This window comes from Colias croceus, chromosome W (genome assembly GCF_905220415.1).
Source record: "Colias croceus chromosome W, ilColCroc2.1".
NCBI classification, from domain to species: domain Eukaryota; kingdom Metazoa; phylum Arthropoda; class Insecta; order Lepidoptera; family Pieridae; genus Colias; species Colias croceus.
This window is the reverse complement of record NC_059567.1, coordinates 949,457-974,981: the sequence shown is the minus strand read 5'-3', so window position 1 is coordinate 974,981 and position 25,525 is coordinate 949,457. Positions and strand designations below refer to the sequence as shown.

At 34.5% G+C, this 25,525-nt stretch overlaps 1 protein-coding gene and 1 long non-coding RNA gene across 4 annotated transcripts in view; one reads left to right on the top strand and one right to left on the bottom strand.

Moving 5' to 3' along the window:
* The window catches only part of LOC123704897, a 490,404-nt gene that overhangs the window by 149,093 nt on the left and 315,786 nt on the right, over positions 1–25,525 (top strand). The gene's annotated exons all lie outside the window — the stretch shown is intronic.
* Positions 13,335–15,016, bottom strand: LOC123704906. 2 transcript variants are annotated; one of them, XR_006753222.1, is made up of 4 exons: positions 14,789–15,016; positions 14,039–14,221; positions 13,833–13,962; positions 13,335–13,671 (listed from the first exon to the last, which is right to left on the bottom strand). It is a non-coding gene; the product is annotated as an uncharacterized LOC123704906 (long non-coding RNA). The 2 variants fall into 2 exon arrangements; XR_006753221.1 differs by lacking the exon at positions 14,789–15,016 and having other exon boundaries at positions 14,039–14,562.

The window sequence follows — 25,525 nt, the reverse complement described above, 5'->3', positions numbered from 1 at the left end:
CATGCATAGATTTTATAGTTGTTGTTATCTAAATGTTTATAAACAAGTAACATCAGTTAACGGCTTCAATTCTCAATGTTATTTCTCACTGCAAAGACAAAAACTTCTTGAGGGTTCAAGCTTTTATCCACCAAAGTCGCGAGGTGGGTTTTGCCCTCGTCGTTTCGTGTCCGGTTTCCTCACGATGTTTATTCCTTAATTAGAAGATAAACAAATTAATTATTATATGAAAATTAACATAATTTACTTTCATATATTTTTATTTCGCTTGTATGACCTAATAAACGTCTAATAACTTGTATAACCTTTACCTAATAAATTTGGAGCTTTTTCATATAATTGAAATTATACCTTTTGAAACAGTCTTATAATAAAAAATAAGTTATTATATAAGAAGATGTTTTCAACAACGAAGAAATTTTCCGTTTAAATTAGTAAAACATTTTATAAACAATGCTAATAATAGTGGCAATTATTCTCCAAGAAACAACTCGTTTCTTGTTAATCAGCTTATAGCAAAGTTATTCCCACGTATTTTTAAGGCGATTACGAGTATTTTAAGGATCTTTTGTTTTTACAATGAAATTAGTGAAGAAAAATAACAAAATAATCCTTATATTATTTAGAACCACGCATTTATTCGGCACGAGCTTGAGTTTAATCAGTTTTGTTTTTCTTATAACTTTAACTTTAATTAAATTAACTTTAATCCAGTATAAAACAATAATTTTGCATTTTCATTGTAATTTTTAATTAATTCACTTAGCTTCAACGTGGTACTTAATACCATTACATTGGCAGCATTCGCATCTGCAGATGTCACATTTAGCTTTAACTGAACTTTAGGAACTTATCTTTTGAACTTATACTTTGTCATGCCGGTTCGAGCAGTGGTGATGTGAATAACGTGCAATTTGTATGTATAATCTATTATATAATAAGAGAAAACTTATACCATATAACTTGTATTATTTGCTACCCAATAGTAAATATGGTTCTTTTAAGACTATGTATGCTTGAAAGTGCAATTTATTGTTCGTCATCCTCAATATGGATTGAGCAGCACCATATTGAAAAATTATACCTACTTCAATCTAAAATCGATGAGATAAAATTGATTGCATCTGACCTAGACCTTGACCTTGAATATCCCAATATATACAATACTAGCTTTTTGCCCGCGTCTTCGCGCGCATTTTCAAAGGAAAACCCGCATAGTTCCCATTCCCGTGGGATTTCCGGGATAAAACCTATACTATGTGCTAATCCGATGGAATCCGAAGGCGATATAAATGAGGTTTTTGGTCAAAGCTAGGTTCGGGCTTACTGATACTCAATATCTGTATTTTAAAAGTAATTACCTATCCATCGCTATTCATGATTTCAGTTTGTTTGTTTCTGTGGTTTGCATATAGCTGTATTTTTAACCGACTTCAAAAAAAAGGAGGAGGTTATCAATTCGGCCGGTATATTTTTTTTTTTTTTTTTATGTATGTACACCGATTACTCCGAGGTTTCTGAACCGATTTACGTGATTCTTTTTTTGTTCAATGCGGGATGGTGTCGAATTGGTCCCATAAAAATTTTATTCGGATAGGCCCAGTAGTTTTTATTTTATGAGCATTTTTGTCTGTAGGTATTTGTAAATTTTGCAAGTGCAAGTTTGAAGTCGGTTGTTTTTAACGCAGTTATCACTTGTACGCGTTCTTTTTGTAATATTTCATTATGTTATTATTATACATAGCGTTAGATGTATATCGTACAAACGTTGTAAGATTATTACGTTAATGATTCATGTAACGGCCAGCCATGTTTTAATACATCCTTATTTAACATACGTAATATTATATCGTGAATTTCTTCTTACAAAAATATATTATACGTGTTATTACCAAACTTTCCCATTGTTCAATTTAAACATCTATTGGCTAGTTGTATTTTTAAACACTCATTGTATGAAAAATATTACATGTTTAGTGTTATGTTCAATGTATAGATTTAGTTTCTCAATATTATTTAATAAATGTTATCTTTTAATATTAGAATTAAATTATTGTAAAAAAGGGGAGTATAGGGAGCATCATAAAGTTAATTTTGAGATCGAAATACCGCTTCGCTTAAATACTCACTTTCAAAAGATTATGGGACAATTTGTTTTTAATTTCGCAAAATTTGTTATAATAATATGTAAATCTAGATGTCTTTGCTATGCGATTTATATAATTTTATTCTCCACGCAGTCGGATTTATTGAGGTGTGTCAATTGTTTCTCGAGTTTAAAAGACTATGTCCCTTGTATTTTACATTTTATTTTTATATTTAATTCATTAAATATCTTAATAATGTCTTCTTTAATGCTTCTACTTGTCTCTTCTAGTATTATAGTTTGTGTATACGTTTTAAAGTTTTATTATAATAGATTATATTTAATTTATTTGCGTTTCTTATATTTATACATTTGCAATAACAATGAACAACAAAAATAAATTTAAAGTTGGTCTTCTGAATCCTGGTTCTTTGGGTACGAGGCATGATGAGTTTCTGGTGGCAATGGAGCGCCATAAAGTAGATGTGATGGCTATCAACGAGACTTGGCTGAGGGATGGCGAGGAGGGGCGCGCTCCGGTTGTGCCGGGCTACAGGTTACGCCACGTTCCTCGGCCGCTCACTCTCCGTTCTCGAGGTGGGGGAGTTGGTTTTTATATTAAAATTGGTACGTCGGTGAGAGTTACACCACATCCGCTAGCGCATGGCGTGGAACAGATGTGGCTTAAGATTAACTTAGGTGGCGAGAACATCGTGGTCGGTACTGCTTACCGCCCTCCCTGGCTGGATATTAATTTGTTCCTAGATGCGCTTACTGATTCTATTGGTTCTTTTGTGTGGTGTGACAGCCTTATTCTCGTAGGGGATTTTAATATCAATCTCTTGGACGACGACCATATAAACTGTATTAAACTAAAAAATTTTCTTCAAAGTGTCAATTTAACGCAACAAGTATCACAGCCGACACATTTTACACGGTTCAACCAAACTTTATTAGAGGTAATATGCACAAATGTTCCAGTGAGTAATTTAGCGGTAGACCACATAGAGGAACTCAGCAGCCATGCTTTTGTTTCCTGCACACTCAATATTTATAAGAAAAAAGCTAAACCTAAATTTATCACTTTCAGGCCTATAGCGAACATTAATATAGATAACTTTAATCAGTCTCTGAATAATATCGATTGGTCATTTCTGTTCTCTTTTCATAACGTGGATGAAATGGTTAACATGCTGACTTCATATATCATATCTCTTTATGATATATTTGCACCTAAGAAAAGGATTTTCGTCAAGACGAAACGGCCGCCCTGGATTACACAGAACATTAAAAAAATGTTCCAATTACGCGATGAGGCTAGAATTAGAGCGCGTCTCACTAAGGAGGATGCACACAAACATTATTACAAGGATTTAAAAAATTTCACCAGCTTAGCTTTAAATCGTGAAAAACAGGTTTACTTTAATTCATACATTAATTCTAATTCAAACAAACCTAAGATCATGTGGAAACACATAAAAGACAATGTTACCATCAATTCTAAAAAGGATTCATTGTTACCTTCTCATCTCAATAATCCCAATATATTAAATAGCCACTTTCTAAATGTCCCTGGTAAAGCCCAATTACATCTTTCCATATTAACATATTATGAATTTAATCGACACAGTGATGCTATTTTCAATTTTACGAACGTAAATGAGTCATTGGTGTTGAGCACTTTAAAGGAACTAAAGTCACAAGCTATTGGAATTGATGACATATCTTTAGACATGTTTAAATCCACTTTACCTTCTACCTTACCGATACTAACGCATATTATTAATGAATCTCTAAACACTGGCATCTTCCCTGGTTTGTGGAAAAGTGCTCTCGTTCGTCCTGTACCGAAAATCAATAATCCACAAGTCCTGAAGGACCTTCGGCCAATAAGTATACTGCCTTGCCTTTCCAAGGTTATTGAAAAAATAGTGTATAAGCAGTTAATGAAGTTCTTAGAGACCAATAATATCCTCCCAGATCGTCAGTCTGGTTTAAGAAAAAACAAAAGTACTGCAACAGCCATAACGGACGTTGTAGACGATATATTATCGGCTCAAGATGAGGGCAAAGGTACATTCCTGGTATTACTGGACTACACGCGAGCATTTGAAACCATAAACGTGCCTTTGCTGCTATCTAAACTCACTTATTACGGTTTAAGCTCATTGACCGTAAAGTGGTTTAATAGCTACCTATCGTCACGTACTCAGACTGTTTCCGTCGCAGAGGAGGATGGAAGAACTATGCTCTCTGAATGTAAAGCGGTAACACGAGGAGTGCCTCAAGGATCTATTTTGGGGCCCCTCTTATATATACTGTACAGTGCAGACATAGTGACGCGAATAAAATCGTGTCGGTACCACATTTATGCAGATGACGTACAGTTATATATTTCATTCCGCCCACATGAGACGCAAGTTGCAGAAGAAAAGCTGAATTTAGATTTGGATTCAATACGAATGTGGTCGGAAAATAACTCTCTTGTTCTCAACCCCAATAAGACCAAATATATGATACTCGGAACCCTCTCTACTGTCAAAATAATAAAAAATAAGCTGCCATCTGTATCTTTATGCATAGACGGGGTACCCATACAGCGTGTTGAGGAGGTTAGAAACCTGGGCATCATTTTTGATGAGAATCTGAGATTTGAGAAGTACATTAGCACTACAGCAGCTAATTGTTTCTATAGACTTAAGGTTTTATATCGCATCAGACAATATATTGAACCCAGTCTCAGACTCAAATTATGTGATAGTCTAGTTCTATCAAAGTTCAATTATATGGATGTGATGTATGGACACCGGTTATTAGGTCGTACAAAACGTGTAATCCAGCGAGTGCAGAATGCATGTGCACGGTTCTGCTGGAATGTCCCACCGAGGGATCACATCACGCCCCATCTTAATAATGCGCGATGTCTAAACATGGAGCACCGCAGGCAATTGCACTTTGCATCCCTTCTCTTTGGTGTTGTCAAAACAGAATCGCCTCACTATCTGTTCGAAAAACTTATTTGGAGGAGTGAACAAAACACCAAATACAACACCAGGGATGCTGCCAATAAACTCCTCGTACCCAAACACCATTCCGCTTGTTTTAAGGGTAGCTTTAAATATAACGCCACTAAATGCTGGAACAACTTGCCTCCACCGTTACGGAATCTACGAACACTATATACTTTTAAATCTAAATTTAAAAGTATATTATTAGCACACCAAATCCAGTTTTAGTGGTAAATTAAATTAAATTTACGTGAAAATTGCCCTGAAATATTTATTATTTATGTATTTATTATGTATTTATATTCATCGTTAGTCGCGTTGTATCATCGTACCTATCTATAAGTTTATTATATCTCATTTATTTAATTTTTTGTGTATCTATGTATATATGTAAACCTAGGTTACTCCTTTCGTCCCAACTCGAAGCCTTCATAATAAAGGGGGCACTGAAAAACAGCGCTGGCAATGTTCCGGAACGTTGCAGCATATGCTGAGCTGTCTCCTTTTTGTCAGGGTCGTATGACACACCTTAATAAAAAAAATACTGATTATCAATTTTATTTTCTCTACGTGCTTTTTTATGTTAATCATTTAAGTGTTATTGTTGCTATTTTCTTGTCGTGGTGCTTTCTTATTTATCTTTTACGGTTCTTTATGTTTTATGTGTGTGTGTTGTGCTGTCCTTGATAAATAAATGTTTCTTTTCTTTTCTTTTTTTCTTTTCTTAATCCAAGTTACCCTCTATACGTGTGCTAAATTTCATTGTAATCGGTTCAGTAGTTTATGCGTGAAAACCATACATACATACATACAGACAAACCTTTCCTCTTTATAATATTAGTATAGATATACTTCAATCTTAAATCGATGAGATAAAATCGATTGAATCTGACCTTGACCTTGACCTTGATCGTAGTTCAAGAAATATTATAAAAAGAATTAACGAAATCGGTTCAGCATTTTTCGAATTAAGCGCTTACCAACACATTTTGCGATTCATTTTTATGTATTGAGCCATATACATATAAAAATATACTTTAATCTAAAATCGATGAGATAAAATCGATTGAATCTGACCTTGACCTTGACCTTGACCTTGACCTAGTGATATCCTAATATATACAATACTAGCGGTCCGCCCCGGATTCACTCGTAGTACACAATTTTGTATTGGTTTTCTCTTCATAAGAAACAACCTCGTACTTCAAGGAATATTATAAAAAAAATAATTAACGAAATCGGTTCAGCAGTTCTCGAGCACATATTGCGATTAATTTGTTTATAGATATATAATACTCTACTAAAGGATTAAATAAAACAACACATAATTTATAAAATATTTAATAAAAATAAAATAAAACACATTTTTCTTGGAAATCATTGAGGCTGAGTAGGTGACAGTTACGATATCCGAAAGTGTTCAAACACGAAAGGCGACAAAGCCCGGGTGCACAGCTAGTATGAAAATATCACTAAGTTTGACAGTTAACCGACTTCAAAAAAAAGGAGGAGGTTATCAATTCGGCCGGTATATATTTTTTTTTTTTTTTATGTATGTACACCGATTACTCCGAGGTTTCTGAACCGATTTACGTGATTCTTTTTTTGTTCGATGCGGGATGGTGTCGAATTGGTCCCATAAAAATTTTATTCGGATAGGCCCAGTAGTTTTTATTTTATGAGCATTTTTGTCTGTAGCTATTTGTAAATTTTGCAAGTGCAAGTTTGAAGTCGGTTGTTTTTAACGCAGTTATCACTTGTACGCGTTCTTTTTGTAATATTTCATTATGTTATTATTATACATAGCGTTAGATGTATATCGTACAAACGTTGTAAGATTATTACGTTAATGATTCATGTAACGGCCAGCCATGTTTTAATACATCCTTATTTAACATACGTAATATTATATCGTGAATTTCTTCTTACAAAAATATATTATACGTGTTATTACCAAACTTTCCCATTGTTCAATTTAAACATCTATTGGCTAGTTGTATTTTTAAACACTCATTGTATGAAAAATATTACATGTTTAGTGTTATGTTCAATGTATAGATTTAGTTTCTCAATATTATTTAATAAATGTTATCTTTTAATATTAGAATTAAATTATTGTAAAAAAGGGGAGTATAGGGAGCATCATAAAGTTAATTTTGAGATCGAAATACCGCTTCGCTTAAATACTCACTTTCAAAAGATTATGGGACAATTTGTTTTTAATTTCGCAAAATTTGTTATAATAATATGTAAATCTAGATGTCTTTGCTATGCGATTTATATAATTTTATTCTCCACGCAGTCGGATTTATTGAGGTGTGTCAATTGTTTCTCGAGTTTAAAAGACTATGTCCCTTGTATTTTACATTTTATTTTTATATTTAATTCATTAAATATCTTAATAATGTCTTCTTTAATGCTTCTACTTGTCTCTTCTAGTATTATAGTTTGTGTATACGTTTTAAAGTTTTATTATAATAGATTATATTTAATTTATTTGCGTTTCTTATATTTATACATTTGCAATAACAATGAACAACAAAAATAAATTTAAAGTTGGTCTTCTGAATCCTGGTTCTTTGGGTACGAGGCATGATGAGTTTCTGGTGGCAATGGAGCGCCATAAAGTAGATGTGATGGCTATCAACGAGACTTGGCTGAGGGATGGCGAGGAGGGGCGCGCTCCGGTTGTGCCGGGCTACAGGTTACGCCACGTTCCTCGGCCGCTCACTCTCCGTTCTCGAGGTGGGGGAGTTGGTTTTTATATTAAAATTGGTACGTCGGTGAGAGTTACACCACATCCGCTAGCGCATGGCGTGGAACAGATGTGGCTTAAGATTAACTTAGGTGGCGAGAACATCGTGGTCGGTACTGCTTACCGCCCTCCCTGGCTGGATATTAATTTGTTCCTAGATGCGCTTACTGATTCTATTGGTTCTTTTGTGTGGTGTGACAGCCTTATTCTCGTAGGGGATTTTAATATCAATCTCTTGGACGACGACCATATAAACTGTATTAAACTAAAAAATTTTCTTCAAAGTGTCAATTTAACGCAACAAGTATCACAGCCGACACATTTTACACGGTTCAACCAAACTTTATTAGAGGTAATATGCACAAATGTTCCAGTGAGTAATTTAGCGGTAGACCACATAGAGGAACTCAGCAGCCATGCTTTTGTTTCCTGCACACTCAATATTTATAAGAAAAAAGCTAAACCTAAATTTATCACTTTCAGGCCTATAGCGAACATTAATATAGATAACTTTAATCAGTCTCTGAATAATATCGATTGGTCATTTCTGTTCTCTTTTCATAACGTGGATGAAATGGTTAACATGCTGACTTCATATATCATATCTCTTTATGATATATTTGCACCTAAGAAAAGGATTTTCGTCAAGACGAAACGGCCGCCCTGGATTACACAGAACATTAAAAAAATGTTCCAATTACGCGATGAGGCTAGAATTAGAGCGCGTCTCACTAAGGAGGATGCACACAAACATTATTACAAGGATTTAAAAAATTTCACCAGCTTAGCTTTAAATCGTGAAAAACAGGTTTACTTTAATTCATACATTAATTCTAATTCAAACAAACCTAAGATCATGTGGAAACACATAAAAGACAATGTTACCATCAATTCTAAAAAGGATTCATTGTTACCTTCTCATCTCAATAATCCCAATATATTAAATAGCCACTTTCTAAATGTCCCTGGTAAAGCCCAATTACATCTTTCCATATTAACATATTATGAATTTAATCGACACAGTGATGCTATTTTCAATTTTACGAACGTAAATGAGTCATTGGTGTTGAGCACTTTAAAGGAACTAAAGTCACAAGCTATTGGAATTGATGACATATCTTTAGACATGTTTAAATCCACTTTACCTTCTACCTTACCGATACTAACGCATATTATTAATGAATCTCTAAACACTGGCATCTTCCCTGGTTTGTGGAAAAGTGCTCTCGTTCGTCCTGTACCGAAAATCAATAATCCACAAGTCCTGAAGGACCTTCGGCCAATAAGTATACTGCCTTGCCTTTCCAAGGTTATTGAAAAAATAGTGTATAAGCAGTTAATGAAGTTCTTAGAGACCAATAATATCCTCCCAGATCGTCAGTCTGGTTTTAGAAAAAACAAAAGTACTGCAACAGCCATAACGGACGTTGTAGACGATATATTATCGGCTCAAGATGAGGGCAAAGGTACATTCCTGGTATTACTGGACTACACGCGAGCATTTGAAACCATAAACGTGCCTTTGCTGCTATCTAAACTCACTTATTACGGTTTAAGCTCATTGACCGTAAAGTGGTTTAATAGCTACCTATCGTCACGTACTCAGACTGTTTCCGTCGCAGAGGAGGATGGAAGAACTATGCTCTCTGAATGTAAAGCGGTAACACGAGGAGTGCCTCAAGGATCTATTTTGGGGCCCCTCTTATATATACTGTACAGTGCAGACATAGTGACGCGAATAAAATCGTGTCGGTACCACATTTATGCAGATGACGTACAGTTATATATTTCATTCCGCCCACATGAGACGCAAGTTGCAGAAGAAAAGCTGAATTTAGATTTGGATTCAATACGAATGTGGTCGGAAAATAACTCTCTTGTTCTCAACCCCAATAAGACCAAATATATGATACTCGGAACCCCCTCTACTGTCAAAATAATAAAAAATAAGCTGCCATCTGTATCTTTATGCATAGACGGGGTACCCATACAGCGTGTTGAGGAGGTTAGAAACCTGGGCATCATTTTTGATGAGAATCTGAGATTTGAGAAGTACATTAGCTCTACAGCAGCTAATTGTTTCTATAGACTTAAGGTTTTATATCGCATCAGACAATATATTGAACCCAGTCTCAGACTCAAATTATGTGATAGTCTAGTTCTATCAAAGTTCAATTATATGGATGTGATGTATGGACACCGGTTATTAGGTCATACAAAACGTGTAATCCAGCGAGTGCAGAATGCATGTGCACGGTTCTGCTGGAATGTCCCACCGAGGGATCACATCACGCCCCATCTTAATAATGCGCGATGTCTAAACATGGAGCACCACAGGCAATTGCACTTTGCATCCCTTCTCTTTGGTGTTGTCAAAACAGAATCGCCTCACTATCTGTTCGAAAAACTTATTTGGAGGAGTGAACAAAACACCAAATACAACACCAGGGATGCTGCCAATAAACTCCTCGTACCCAAACACCATTCCGCTTGTTTTAAGGGTAGCTTTAAATATAACGCCACTAAATGCTGGAACAACTTGCCTCCACCGTTACGGAATCTACGAACACTATATACTTTTAAATCTAAATTTAAAAGTATATTATTAGCACACCAAATCCAGTTTTAGTGGTAAATTAAATTAAATTTACGTGAAAATTGCCCTGAAATATTTATTATTTATGTATTTATTATGTATTTATATTCATCGTTAGTCGCGTTGTATCATCGTACCTATCTATAAGTTTATTATATCTCATTTATTTAATTTTTTGTGTATCTATGTATATATGTAAACCTAGGTTACTCCTTTCGTCCCAACTCGAAGCCTTCATAATAAAGGGGGCACTGAAAAACAGCGCTGGCAATGTTCCGGAACGTTGCAGCATATGCTGAGCTGTCTCCTTTTTGTCAGGGTCGTATGACACACCTTAATAAAAAAAATACTGATTATCAATTTTATTTTCTCTACGTGCTTTTTTATGTTATTAATTTAAGTGTTATTGTTGCTATTTTCTTGTCGTGGTGCTTTCTTATTTATCTTTTACGGTTCTTTATGTTTTATGTGTGTGTGTTGTGCTGTCCTTGATAAATAAATGTTTCTTTTCTTTTCTTTTTTTCTTTTCTTAATCCAAGTTACCCTCTATACGTGTGCTAAATTTCATTGTAATCGGTTCAGTAGTTTATGCGTGAAAACCATACATACATACATACAGACAAACCTTTCCTCTTTATAATATTAGTATAGATATACTTCAATCTTAAATCGATGAGATAAAATCGATTGAATCTGACTTTGACCTTGACCTTGATCGTAGTTCAAGAAATATTATAAAAAGAATTAACGAAATCGGTTCAGCATTTTTCGAATTAAGCGCTTACCAACACATTTTGCGATTCATTTTTATGTATTGAGCCATATACATATAAAAATATACTTTAATCTAAAATCGATGAGATAAAATCGATTGAATCTGACCTTGACCTTGACCTTGACCTTGACCTAGTGATATCCTAATATATACAATACTAGCGGTCCGCCCCGGATTCACTCGTAGTACACATTTTGTATTGGTTTTCTCTTCATAAGAAACAACCTCGTACTTCAAGGAATATTATAAAAAAAATAATTAACGAAATCGGTTCAGCAGTTTTCGAGCACATATTGCGATTAATTTGTTTATAGATATATAATACTCTACTAAAGGATTAAATAAAACAACACATAATTTATAAAATATTTAATACCAAAAGAAAAAAAAAACACATTTTTCTTGGAAATCATTGAGGCTGAGTAGGTGACAGTTACGATATCCGAAAGTGTTCAAACACGAAAGGCGACAAAGCCCGGGTGCACAGCTAGTATGAAAATATCACTAAGTTTGACAGCTTTGGAGATAAAATCGATCAGTGAAACTATAGCTTTATTGATCGTCATCAAAATTAACCAACCAACGCATGTGCATAGACCAATTCAACTTTTACGTCTTATTATTTCTACTTACTGGAGGGAAAGTAAAGACTATTTATTTTTTAATTTCAATAAATTTTTATTATTTTCACAATTTTACGTAGGTATAAGATTTCATATCAAATAAGTTATATTATTATAAAAACTGGTATTCGAAATAGCAGCCGTAAGTAGATAGGTTTTTTTGTAGGTTTCGGTTAGAGGATAAATTAATAATCTATTTTTGTCTTTTTAGTAATTTGAACACAGTGTAATATGAAAAACAGGGCATTGATTATTAATATTAAATTAAATTATTTAATAAACCTAAACCTTCATAATTAAGATAAAGTTTAAAACAATATTCAAATGTAGGGTTTTCTGACACCCCGGTTGTTAAAATATATATTTTCATTTTTTTTTTGTTAATTTTAATAATATTCGAAATAAACAGAATTTACATAATTTATTGATAACAACTAGATTAATTTATTTCTTCTCCGCTAATTTCTTCAATCTTCCTCGAAGATGAAATAAAGCGGGAGATCGTCACATTTTTCGAAATTCGTTTAAAATCACGTGATTTCCAAAAATGCAATATTCTCTTACTTTACATATTTACATATTACAGTAAACAATCTTAAAATTAACATTTTCTTTACCAAAATATATTAAACCTAGCTTTCCGCCCGCGGCATCGCCCGTGAAGTCAAAGAAAAACCCGCATAGTTCCCGTTCCGGTGGGATTTCCGGGATAAAACCTATCCTATGTCTTTTCTCGGGTATCAGAATATCTCTATACCAAATTTCATGCAAATTATTTCAGTAGTTAAGGCGTGATTGAGTAACAGACAGACAGAGTTACTTTCGCATTTATAATAATTATTAATAATATACCTAGTATGGATTATTAAAAAACTGAATCTATTATAATACTGTGAAGAAAACATAGTTTGCATAGACTACTTAATATTTAGAATTCACTTTAACCAATTGACAAGAAAATTAAACGAAATCAAGTGATAGTTGATACTTATAAACTCATTGCAACTAATTTGGCTTAATTAAACTTCTTTAACTAAGACAAATTAGTTCCTTTTTAGTTAATAAGTAAAGTTATAATACAATAAAATAATAACACAGATTAGATAAACCGTCGTCAATCTTCAATTCCAGTTGTTAGTAAAAAGCATGAGCTATAAGCATTTTTTAGAATTTCGATGTAACGACGAACTACTTAAAAATGCAATATTCTCATACATTTTATATAATATGTCCAATATTCCTGTTATGTGTAAAAAAGGAACCTTCGCAAATGCAAACTAAAAAAACATTTTATAAACATGACCTAAGAACATGACAATCTTTTTGACGTTTTTATTTCAAGAAATATAACAATAGTTAAGTGATTTTACAACACTGTTATAATTTATTAATTACAATATCGTTCTCTCATATCAATAAAAGCAAAATGAATGGATACAATAAACATATAATTAAAACTAAATAATGATAACAATATTATAATTTGGTGAATCAATTTTTAACTAGTTTTCATCTTCATACATGCTTTCAAATAACTTTATGTAATACTTTATTTACAAACAAAATAACAGAACAAAAATGACAGTATCAATTCCTCATTAATACATTTTGAGTGGACAATACACGCAGCAATATTACAATGTTATATTAATTATTGACGAACTCATTTTAAATTATTTATATATTTATAATAATATTTTGAAACAGAGACTTTGAAATCTTATAAGTTCAAAATCAAATTTCTAATTCAAATATACTAATAAATTCGGCGTGTGCAGACTGACTGTTGATGAAATCTTGAAGTTCTTGAACTCCACGTCTTAAACACCTGAAAAAAGAAAGACAATAATTATGTTTCTAAAAACCTATCACATTACCCGTATAGTAGGTACTGTAGATTGTTCAATGGCCCACTAAAATAAGGTTAGGATTAAAATGAATGGGTGAATAAAACGAAGGTAAATAATAACTGCATCAACTATTACTAACCGTTATAATGCTTCACCCAATATATTATGTAGAATCAATATTATCTTGTAGCTACCACTGACAGTCCGTAAGAAGTTTTGATTGTCCAGATCACATCACGACAACCCCTTAAAACCTCGGGATCACTGAACTAAAAAATGTAATATAGATTAATCAATAAATTGAATTTATAAATAAGGAAAATTATTTAAGGACTCAATCCATACCTGATTCGAGACACAGCGTATCGATGTTTTAAATTTAGAAAATAACGGCGGAACCCTATTTTAAGCCATGTTCATTTGTAAAGTCTGATGCATAGATGTTTTAGAAAATGATACCTATCGGGAAGCTAATTATTTAAGCCTTTATATGCTACTTGTTTTGATATGTTTCTTCTCACGTAGTTGCTATTAGATGTTATTGATTGTTGTAATTTTTATAGTACCTAGTTGATCCGAAACTAAATCACCGGAGCGATAATAGAGTGAGATCAAATTATTATAAAATTGATCTCATTCTATTTTCACCCCGGTGAAGGTCGATTTGGGTTCGGATCTTAGACTATAAGCGAACAATAGATTATTTGTTGCAACATGCTATGTAAACCTTCAATCAATCTCCTCCCAAGCTTCTCAGTGTATCAGTTGTTGTCACCAAACCAGGATCTACCTATAATTAAAAATTAAACAATTATAAACATGTAAATAAATATTATCCATTCAATCTATACTAATATTAGAAAGCTGAAGAGTTTGTTTGTTTGTTTTAACGCGCTAATATTAGGAGCTACTGGTCCAATTTTAAAAATTCTTTCGGTGTAAGATAGCCCATTTATCGAGGAAAGCTATAATAGGCTATCATCTCGCTAAGACAAACAGGAGTGGAGCAATGCGAGTAAAACCGCGGAGCACAGCTAGTAATAAATATAGCACCAATTAAATGAGCAAGTAATTAAATGCCATGTATCATGTTACCGTATTTCCCTTTCCTGCCTTTGTAGCGTGACGTCATTGTTAAGGCGATCAAGGCTGTATCCATCCAAGATACAAATTTTCCGTTTATATACATACCGATAGCTGCAAAGTATTTTAAGCTCTTTTCCTTGAAAACACGGGATAAAAAACCTGTAATTAGCCATTTGTTATTATTTGTTTTGAGTCTGTTTTGTCTTTCGAATAAATGAATTTAATTACCCTAAAATGTTTATAAACATTAAATATAAAAAATATTTTTTATATAAATATAAAAATTCGGCTTAAAACATATTATATTGTTAGACAAAAACTAAGACAGCGCCAATAGAAGGGATGACAGGTGGTGGCGGATTTGCAAATAAAAGCGCTGGCGCGCTCATTCGCGGCACCATTCGTCGCGAGTCAATTGACAGACTACAACTCTGCCCGTTTGTGGAGTCAACTGCCATATTATTGTGCTTTGCATTATATAAGTTTTTTTTTTATTACAATTAAGTAAATTAGTGAAAGTGAGTTTTAAAAATCAGTGTGAAATTATTTCATTATTTTGTAAATTTTGTAAATGTTAAATTAAATTAACGAGTTTTGATTATATTTGTTACCTACGTTGTGTTTTTTTTTCATTCCCACTTCTGTTCCTAAATATATAACATATTTTATTACACAAGTAAATTTTTTTCCTAACTCTTTAAGGTTATACATATTATATTATAAATATGCTCTAATTTAAGTCCTAAAAATCTTCTACTTGTATTCAAATATAATATAACAACAAATTCAATATTATTAATAATTACTATGAATAATACAATACCAATTTATCTGTTAACGTTTTTCTTTCTTGATAGTAGTGGTACTGTTTATGAATACACATCTGACTACATATTCTTCAGAACTTGTTTCAAAATACTCAGGTCTGCAGAATATATAGCTAGATGTAGGTATCACATCGATATATCTTCAGCCTTCCAAAGAAGGCAATCAATTCGTGTTATTTATTAAGTTGAGAAAATATAGAATCAGTAGAGGAAACATTGACAATTATTCATAATAATAAAATATGAATAGATAAATTGATTCCTCTTTACTGCTTAATATTTTATAATAACTACCACTTGATTTAAGTATTTTCTTAAAAATTCGTAACTACACGACTTAAAGATAAAGATGCAAAATATATTTAATTAAATATGTAGAAAACTGTTCCTAACTTTAAAGGCGTTTCTTTGTCACTGAAAAATTTTATAGAAGTCAGTAACAACAAACGCTTTTAATTAGAAATTAATAGCAAGTTAACACTTTGATTAAAAGTTAACCAGGCGACGGTGAATTTTAATATTAACATTTTTATAAGGATATAAAATCTTATTTCTTTTCCGTTGTGTCTTTAAAAGATGCAAAATAAAAAACAAGTTAGCAATATTTATTTATGTATTATACAATATTTATGTATTATATTTTGACTTATAAGCAATTTTGAAACTATTCAGCAAAAATTAAATGTTACCATCTATTATTATATATTCGTTTACAAATTGGAAGCATCTTTACAAAGATACAAGTCACAAATATTGCATTACTTGCAAAAAATAATGATGTATTTATCCGACTCAAGGATTTTTATAAGCATTTGCCTTTGACAATTTTTTAATTTCCGAATGAAAAAAGGCATTAATATCGTAATTATCTCTCATAACTGTACAACATGTTAATTTATTTCTTCTTAACATATTCAATAGTTCTCGAGCTCTATATTTTGCCTTAACATTTAGGTATATGTTTGCTACACTTTTAATAAACTGCAAATTAATATCCTCCGAATTCCTTCCTCATATTTGTGTTATAATCCCGTATCAAACTCAAACATTTATCATTCAACTTGCTTCTTTTGGGAACTTTGAGTCGTTATAAGTAATAATACATGAATGGTATTTTTATACTCAATTGGGCTGCTTAGTCAAAATCGATAGCAGAAATGAGGCCTTTTCCATTGTGATTTAAGTTTAAAAATATATGGTGTGTCGGTTTGTTATCTTTTCTGTAGGTTGTAAGCTGTTCCAAATTATATTTCTACAATAGTAACCTACGTATGTTATGGAGAGCGAAGAATTTTCTCGTAAATTGAATACCTAAAAAGGAAATAATTATCAACAAACATCAATCTGATAAAAATGGAAACATAATAGAGACTTACCTTCCAAGACATAATAATAATTGTTACGTTTGTACACTGATTAGCTTGAAAAATATTGAAAATCACTACATAGTATAAAACAAAGTCGCGCTTTCTCTGTCTCTATGTCCAAAGAGACATAGGGACAGAGTATGCTTAAATCATTAAAACTACGCAACGGATTTTGATGCAGTTTTTTTAACACATTGACTGCCATGTAGGGCACCGGTGACCGGAAGCGGACTTGTATTAAGGAGCCGCGTAGGACACCGGTGACCTCACGGTAGACCTGTTTTCATAGATGATTTAGGCGCCGTAGGACGCTTTTTCCGTAGATTTCTTATTATAAAGTGACCGGAATGGCGCTCAGGTGTAATACTTTCGCATGGTTTCTATGTAACGTAAGAATATTTTGAATTAGTGAAGGTAAACCTTCAATAACGTGAAAATGCCCAGAACATTATTTTTTTTCTTATTTTAAACGTATTTATTTAAAAATGGTTGTGAATGCATTAGAATAGGAAGAAAAATAAAACGAGTAGTTAAATCGCCGAGTAATTTAATTAATCTTTTTGTCTTTGACTGAGGTGCGCGGGTGCCCGGAGTTTAGGTCCGGAGAGGGGACCGCACGGCGCCTGGTAACAGAAATCAACTAAATTATTTCTGTGCGCCATGTAGGGTACCGGTGACCTCGTGAAGTTTTTTTTACTTTTCTACGGAACCCTGCGTCCGATTGAACCCAAAATTTAATACTATATATATCTAGACCCATAACATCAATTGGCACTAAAAATTTTTTTTGTGATTTTCGTCATTATTACTCTGGCAGTTAATGTGTTAATAGATAGAGTAATTCAAGAGGAAGCTTTTAGTATATAATTTATTAGGTTTTAGACAAAGCAGGCGAAGCCACGGGCTCTAAGCTAGTTAAATTATAAGAAAAGCACAAATGTTTAGTACCCACACTTCGTTACGTTCATAAAATAGACTACCGAACATAATATTACAATTATCTGGAATTGCACGAGTTTCAACGCTACCAAAACCATATAATAAGTATAATTTATTTCAAATAATTTGAATATGATACCAATAGATATGAAAACAAAATAAATTGACCGGGGAATCGCTTTACATGCTCGACGCTCGTATCAAATCCATTTCACATCATTGAGTTAATATTACTACGTATGGAAGAGACACCACGAACAAAATCTGTGCGCCATTTTTTTGCTCTAAGTTTTAAAAATTATTATCTAGTTAGTACCTAAGTACTTACCGATGAAAGTTATTCCTTTGCACTTTTCTGTATTATTTGTATTATTTGTGCAATATCGTAACACACACGAAGGCATATTTCACTTTAAAACAAATAAAAAATGAGCGTGCAGTTACGCCATATGGCGTATGTTGAGCGGAACATAAGTGATGTAGGCGGTGTCGTCTCCATAAGTATATCTCAATGTTTCACACATAAATTTTGTAGCGATCATATTACCGCATACCTACTTTGAATCATTTGAAGCTTTGTTGCTAACATGGTTTAATAATTATTGTATACAACATTGTAATATGTAACTACAATTTGATAACAATCGAATCTAGAACAGAAACTAGATGTTTAATTGTAATAATACAAAGGAATGTGTATGTAGGAATATATTTGATTTTATGAAATAACTAGCGGTCCGCCCCGGCTTCACCCGTGGTACATATTTACGTTTTCTCTACATAAGAACCATCCTCGTACTTCAAGGAATATAATAAAAAAAGAATTATCGAAATCGGTTCAGCCGTTCACACGCAATGCCGTGACAACGCGAATAGGGTTTCATTTTTATAAATATAGATAATAACAAAGTAATAAAACAGATCTCGAAGCAACCGGGTCCTTGTTGTTCTTTACATATTCACACACAGTTCAGTAAATACAAGTCTACATTAAAACTTTTCCCACCATTCCAAAATTTCAACAAACATATCACTCAACAGTCAACATTCTAGAATATTCGAATTTGGTGCCCACGTGATACCATAATTAAATGCTGCACACCATATCCTGTAACCCGCTCGTAATTACCATGTTGTGGATAAGCCACCCCAATACAATTACTGATACTCCACATCCTCATGTGGCCCGTGCGTTCACTGCATAATGAAGTTCTGTTAACATTCCGTATCCGAATGTAGTATGAAATATGAAGTCTCCTTGCTTTTTCCTGCTTGTTAGCTTTCCACGTTACACATAAAATAAAAAGCAACTACTGAACAGTTATTGTAACCAACAAACATCCACATTTTATATTTAAACTAGTTTAACGACCGCGGCTTCGCCTGCTTTGTCTAAAACATAATAAATGATATACTAAAACCTTCCTCTTGAATCACTCTATCTATTAAAAAAACCGCATCAAAATCAGTTGCGTAGTTTTAAAGATACAAAGGGACATAGGGACAGAAAAAGCGACTTTGTTTTAAACTATGTAGTGATAGTGATAGAATCAATAGCAGCAACACACTTGAGCACTCTTTGTAACCAATTCTCACGATTCAATTCAAGAAAAATTCTAAAGCAAATACTCTCTATTATGCGATGCTTATATTTCAGTTTGCAAACATATAAAATGTACAGAATTGAATAATGTCTCTCGGAATACTAACTTCGTGAAAGTTGCGTCATTCACAGGAAGGTTGCAATGCGAGGAATGTCAACACTGAATGGCTCGGCAAATATTCAAGCTAATGCAGGATAAGGACATCCGATTTTGTCGTTTTGTCGGATTATGTTTCTTTACATTGTGGGTGTTTTCTTGCTTTGTAGGACTCTACCAAGTTGAATACTATAGAATTTATGTTCTGTCTGTGAAATATTCCTGTTCTTTAAATGATTTTCGTCTCTGAGAAAAAAGCATAAATTGCTGGTTTAAATTAAATAAGTTTATTTTCCTTCTATGCAAATACGATGCAAAGAAAACAAAATGTAGGTATTTCAGTATGTCTCTCTTATTCATAGAGCTATTTTTATTCTTTTTTTCTGTATCTAATCTGTATGTAAGTTTTTATTCATATTTTGAAATCATATCTTCGTTTATAATATTATAATACTGTGCTCCGGTGCTTATATTTTCCATGAATGCTTGTTTTACTTTTCTATCTTCCTTTAATTTTTCCATATTTGATAACAAAATTTAACACCTTCTAAATATTATAAATCTTAAGAAAGGTGATCTTCGTAAAGCCTGTAATAAAAGAGTGCTTAGGTAAATATAAATATTGAAAGTCATATACCTACTTTATCTATATCTACATAATATAACTAGCTGGTGCGTTGTGCGCGGGCTGCAAGCAGCCCGCGAGCCCCTTTTGCCCCTGGGTTGAAGCAATACTCAAACTCAAACTCAAACTCAAACATTTATTTATTCAATTAGACTTCTTTTAGAAGCACTTTTGAAACGTCATTACATATTTTAACATTTACCACCGATTCGGAAAGCAGTATCTACGGAGAAGAATCGGCAAGAAACTCCATAGTTGCTCTTTTTAATCATGTCAGTTTTACAATTTAATTTTACAAAATAAATTATATGTGTTATATGTACATTATAATCATAATATGCCAAAGAACTGTCCTGTGGTTTTTACGCGACAACCCTCCATGGGTTTTTATCGTCCATATATTCCTTAATACTGTAATAGGCTCTCTGAATAAGTACATCTATATATATAAAAATCAATGCCACTTTTCGTTGTAATTCCATAACTCGAGAACGGCTGAACCGATTTCGATAATTCTTTTTTTATTATATTCCTTGAAGTACGAGGATGGTTCTTATGTAGAGAAAACGTTAATATGTACCACGGGCGAAGCCGGGGCGGACCGCTAGTTTTTTATATAAGTTTTAAATTTAGAACTACTGAACTCTTTAATATTATGAGGAATTCTGTTGTAAAAGCGTATACCTTGACCCATAAATGAATTTTTAACTTTAGCTAGCCGGAAAAATGGAATTTCAATTTTATTTCTGTTTCTTGTGTCATAACAATGTCTATCTCCTACTTTTGTGTGTAAATAAGCGTTATTGTGTACATATAAAATATTATTAAATATATACTGCGACGGTACAGTAAGGATACCAGTATTCTTAAAGAGATCTCTTAGTGAGTCTCGAGCACGCAAATTATATATAGAGCGTATGGCTCTTTTCTGTAGTATAAATATAGTTTCTATATCTGCACCCCTGCCCCATAGTAGAATTCCATAGGACATAATGCTATGAAAGTAGCTAAAGTAAACCAATCTAGCCGTCTCTTCATCGGTGAGATGCCTTATTCTTCTCACTGCATATGCAGCTGAGCTGAGCTTAGCAGCGGTGGTGGTAATATGGGCCCCCCATTGTAGCTTCTCATCTAGTGTCAAACCAAGAAAAACAGTAGATTCCACAGGGTATAATACCTCCCCGTTTAAAATAATATTCCTTTTCACCTTTTTTACATTTGGGAGGATAAATTCTACACAATTTGTTTTTTTTGCATTTAGTAGTAAATTATTAGCATTAAACCAATCGGATATGCGTGAAAGAGCAGAGTTTACTTCGTCAACATTTGTGTCATGTCTATCCACATTAAATATTAAAGAGGTGTCATCTGCAAACAGTACTATTTCACACATATCCTGCAAATAATAAGGTAGGTCATTAATATACACTAAGAACAAAAACGGTCCTAAGATAGATCCCTGCGGAACACCTATGTTAATCGGCGCACCGCAAGATTTCTCTTCATTAACGACAACGGTTTGTACCCTGTTCTGAAGATATGAAGCTATGAGATCCTGAGCTAAACCTTTGATACCATAAAAATTTAGTTTCCGTAATAGGGCAGTCATTTGAAAATAAATTCGAATTTTCTGTCCATTTGTAACATCTGCTAACAGCGATTCTACAGTCAGTCGGTAATGCTTATAAATTCCCCATTCAAGTATTTTCCACTCCGGGAGGCTGTCCACCTTCGAGGGAGCGTAGTGCGCGGGCTGCAAGCAGCCCGCGAAGCATCCCAGGGCAGAAATCTTCAGTCATTTGAAAATGCATTAAAATTCCCCGTAAATTTGCTATTATCTGCAAACAGCGATTCCACAGTCAATCGGAAGTGCTTATAAATTTCAAATTCAAATATTTTATATTCCGGGGGGCGGTTCACCTTCGAGGGTGCGTGGTGCGCGAGCTGCAAGCAGCTCGCGGCTCATCCCAGGGCAGAAATCTTCAGTCATTTTAAAATGCATTCGAATTTCCTTTCCAATTGTAACATCTGCTAACAGCGATTCTACAGTCAGTCGAAACTGCTTATAAATTCCCCATTCAAATATTTTCTATTCCGGGGGTATCCACCATCGAGGGTGCGTGGTGCGCGGGCTGCAAGCAGCCCGCGGTACATCCCAGGGACAAAAATCTTCAGTCATTTGAAAATGCGTTAAAATTCCCTGTCAATTTGTTATTATCTGCTAACAGCGATTCCACAGTCAATCGAAGTGCTTATAAATTCCCCATTCAAATATTTTCTATTCCGGGGGGCTGTTCACATTCGAGGACGCGCGGTGCGCGAGCTGCAAGCAGCTCGCGGCTCATCCCAGAGCAGAAATCTTCAGTCATTTGAAAATGCATTCGAATTTCCTATCCATTTGTTACATCTGCTAACAGCGATTCTACAGTCAGTCGAAACTGCTTATAAATTACTTATTCAAATATTGGTTAAATTTTTGAAACGTGATCCCGAATTTTATTTTTTTGATGTGTCTAATCAATAGCGGTGACTTTTCATAATAAACTGTTCAAGACAATAAATGTGTGAAGATGTATAAAACATATTGAAAACTTCAAGTCATCATTAGTAGCGTCGTTTAAAATCAAATTCATTATGCTTTCGGCACTAAAAATATCTAAGTGAAAGCCATAGCACTAAAGTCAAAGGGTGTATCGAATAAGATATCGTTACACTATAAAAATAACTACTTTAAAAAAACCGACTTCAAAAACGTAAAAGTAAAAAATAATTAATTAGTTACTACATATTATTTAGTTGTGTTATTCACTATATAGGTTTGAAGTCGGTGCCAAGCATAAGCACTTATTAAACTACGCTATTTTTTGATACAAGAACTACGATTATTTCGATACAAGAACTACCTACTTGCAATTCAATTACATTATTCGCAATACAAAAAATTGGCTATTTTCGATACAAAAACTACACTACTCTTGGTGTAAGTCCTACGCTTATAAAGCGTGAACGATTGGCTCATTCACTCAATAAATGTGTGAAGATGAATATATTATTACGTATTGAAAACTTCAGTCTTTTTAGTAGCTTCGTTTAAAATCAAAATCATTATGTTTTCGGCACTAAAAATAAGAACCTACTTTTCCGTTTTTGAAGTCGGTTTTTTTAACGTAGTTTTAATAGTTTTTAACCTACGTAGTTTTTTTGTTTGAGTGGGAATCGCCCTAAAGTCGCTTCTGTTCAAGAGTTTACTTAACACGCTCGTCGCTTAATCGCTCCTCGCTACCTATTTGAATATTTACGCCGGCCGCTGACGTGACTTGCTCGCTTCGCTCGCTTGGCTAGTGCAGTAGTTCAAAAGTTAACCTAACTCGCTCGTCGCTTCGCTCCTCGCTACTTCTTTGAATATTTACGCCGGCCGCTGGCGTGACTTGCTCGCTTCGCTCGCTTGGCTAGTGCAGTAGTTCAAAAGTTAACCTAACTCGCTCCTCGCTCTTTCTTTCAATATTTACGCCGGCTGCTGACGTGACTTGCTCGCTTCGCTCGCTTGGCTAGTGCAGTAGTTCAAAAGTTAACCTTACTCGCTCGTCGCTTCGCTCCTCGCTACTTCTTTGAATTTTTACGCCGGCCGCTGACGTGACTTGCTCGCTTCGCTCGCTTGGCTAGTGCAGTAGTTCAAAAGTTAACCTAACACGCTCGTCGCTTCGCTCCTCGCTACCTATTTAAATATTTACGCCAGCCGCTGCCGTGATTCGCTCGCTTCGCTCGCTTGGCTCGTGCGGTAGTTCAAAAGTTTATAAATATTTTCTACTCCGGGAGGCTGTCAACCCTCGAAGTTGCGCGGTGCGCGGGCAGCAAGCAGCCCGCGGTGCCGTCTTTTGCCGATGCTATTCAATTACCCTTCCTACTATGGAAATTTCCATACAAAATTTTCGAAAAAAAAATTTCGCTTTTTAGCAAAAATTTTTATGTGCCTGGAAGCGGACCAAGTTTTTAAACATTTTTTACCTTGGTGACCCCAACCTAAGTGCCACCAGTTCAGAGAGCCGTTGAATTTCATGATGTATGGAAAATGGAAACCGGGGGTCGGAGAGAAATTCTGAGTATGCAGTTTTGTAAATCTGACCAATCAAAGCACAGAAGTCAATTTTCAGACCGATCGTGACGGAACCGGCGCCACCATCTTGCTTTGAAAAATTGGCCATTTTTTGAAAAAAAATTGCGTCCAATTTGAAATTTCTCGATTGCCCTGGTAGCACCCCATCTTTCTGATCATTTTTTAGTTCTACACCCCCAACCTATCTGGCGCCGTTTCGGAGAGCCGTCGAATTTTGCGTTGTATCAAACTCGGAAACCAGCGATGGAAACTCGATTATGAGTATGCCAACTTAATATGCGACTCAATTAAAGCCCCTGTGCCAAGTTTCAGCGCAATCGGACCAGCGATGGCCGTTTTAGAATTTGTATGGCGGCGGCCATTTTTTCCGCCATTTTGAATTTTTTTCACTATCTTTGGTAATTGCTCGAGGTCTACTCCAACTTTAGTTTGAGCATCCCAGATGTAGCTGCTACCGTTTGCGCGGGCCGTTGACCGTCTTCGAGAGATGAGGGAAAGTTTAAGATTTCGGATTTTTCTGGATATCCTGGGAGCTGGGCGAGTACGAATGCATCATTGGTGTATTTCTCCATTGCACCACCTCGTCTAAATTTACGTTTTTATGTTTGCGCCAAAAATGGAAAAATTCCAAAATCGAGCGTCCCACTATGGCTCCCTGGTAGCGTCCCAGGGTGGTGATCATTTTTAGTTCCGGGACCCCCAACCCAACTCGCACCGTTTCCGCAGGCCGTTGGAGTTTACGTTGTATGAAAGTTGGAAACTGGGGCCCGGAGCCACTCGAACGGGGCACCGATCGATTCGCCGGCTCGAATAGAGCACGTGTGCCAAATTTGAGACGTAAGGATTCATAAACGGCGATTTTGGCAAAGTACGGCGGCCATCTTGTTTTCGCGAAAATCCCCATTTTTCCACCTCCCCTGGTAATCGCCACCAGTTCCGAGCATTTTTTGTTCAGACACCCCCCCTCCAGGTGGCACCGTTTCTGCGCACCTCCAGGGGTCCACTCTCTTGTCCAGGGTGTTGGAGATGTCAATATTTTTCCGGTGGTCACTGGGAGCACCTCTACACGATCACGTCAAAATCCCCCCAACTTTCCCCGTAGTTTCCGAGAAACCCGATGTCAGTCAGTCAGTGAGTGAGTGGTAGTGTAGCTTTATATATATATGATAAATCT